General features: G+C 44.6%; 1 non-coding gene across 1 annotated transcript; it reads right to left on the bottom strand.

The window, feature by feature from the left end:
• Window positions 1-607: 607 nt before the first annotated feature.
• Window positions 608-680, bottom strand: Trnaa-agc (transfer RNA alanine (anticodon AGC)). Its single transcript has one exon. It is a non-coding gene; the product is annotated as a tRNA-Ala (tRNA).
• Between the last annotated feature and the right edge of the window lie 921 nt (window positions 681-1,601).

Genomic DNA, 1,601 nt, shown 5'->3' with positions numbered 1-1,601 from the left:
CAGCCGCCCACGTCATTCTTGAATGCCCAGGGGTGGCAGAATACCGGGCACAATACCTCGGTTCCCCGGGGTCTCTCCCAGAAGTCGTCGGCAACATCAAGGGTCTGCTAGGCTTCCTGGTAGAGTTGGGTTGGCAGGAGTAGTGCCGTCAACCCACCATCACGCAAAATAGGCGCGAATTGCGACGTCGAGTTGCGGAAACCCAGCCCGCGAATACGAATACGAATACGAATACGACATGTTTACTGTATAGATACTAGGAATTACATTAAAGGCCTACCTCAAACTAGACTAAATTGTCTCATTATGATCTAAATAACACACCACTCAGTGCATCTTGCTCGTACTTACAGTCAGACCAAGACAAGTCTGCAACGATTGATAGCACACGCAGTGAAGTGTTATTTAGACGTCATATATTAATAGAAGTTTGATGTTTCAAATTACAGTTGCACTGCGTGTGGTATCAAAATCGTTGCAGGCTTGTCTTGGTCTGACTCTAGACTGCTTTTCCACTGAGACAGAGATTAGAGATGTGCGGGAATGAACCAATGGCATTGGTTCTCCTTCCCTACGCTGGAAATAAATTAAAAGTGGAAAAATTCACTGTCTTGGGTGGGACCTGAACCCACGACCACTGGATCGCTAGCCCAGTGCCCTGCCATCTGAGCTACCAAGACCGTACCCAATACAGCGAATATTTCCACCATATATGAGCCGTGGGGAGGCCCTAGCGACATCTACCGTAAAAGTTTTACACTTCTTAAACGGCTACCGGAGTTCCTAGTCATATTGGACATTCACCAGTATTTGTTTCTAAGCTTAATAGCTAGCTAAGCTTAATTAAGTCCCGTTTTACTAAATAACAATCAGTGTTTACAACCAATGCTATTGGTAGATTCCCACAAATCTCCTATCTCAGTGGACAGGCTGTTTTATACTGGGGCGAACAAGAATCAATTCATATAGTTTGAATAGGTTTCCTAGGATGCGTCAGATATACTAGACGTCTTGCGTCGGACGAGTTAGTAATTATATCTATATAATACACTTACAGTATTTTGTTTGGTCTTGCCCTCATTATAGCCATTTTCGAGAACGTAAACTTGATAAAATAAATGGGTTTTATAATGTGACTGCGGCCGGCAAAACGTCCCACTTTGTCGCTTGCCATAAGGACGAGATTTGCTTGTTATACGAATAACCTGACAAGGTGTCCTTATGGCAAGCGACAAAGTGGGACGTTTTGCTGGTCGCGGTCACATATTAAAAAGTGTCGAGGACCACGGAACGGAATGAACGCTCGACGCTGTCCAGATAGTCATGTTATAAGTTATGTCTCAACCTTTTGAACGCCAGACGGCAAAGGAATGTGCCCTGCCCCGGACGCCAGGCGATCGCAATTGTTTATGCGAAATTGAACTTAACGGAGTCCCGCGTAAGTTCCTATGCCGTCGTTGGCGTCCTTGGCAAGAATTTCCGATGACGGCCACAGCCGACTGTGGTTTTCAAAAGGTTGTAAGTTCTTTACATGATAACAATTTAACATATTAGGTACAAGTTTAGAAATAAGACATTGTAATGCCCTCACAGGGTAGCAT

The sequence above is a fragment of the Cydia pomonella genome, unplaced genomic scaffold (assembly GCF_033807575.1).
Source record: "Cydia pomonella isolate Wapato2018A unplaced genomic scaffold, ilCydPomo1 PGA_scaffold_62, whole genome shotgun sequence".
NCBI classification, from domain to species: Eukaryota; Metazoa; Arthropoda; class Insecta; order Lepidoptera; family Tortricidae; genus Cydia; species Cydia pomonella.
Note: the sequence above shows the minus strand (reverse complement) of the source record. Positions and strands in the feature narration are given on the sequence as shown.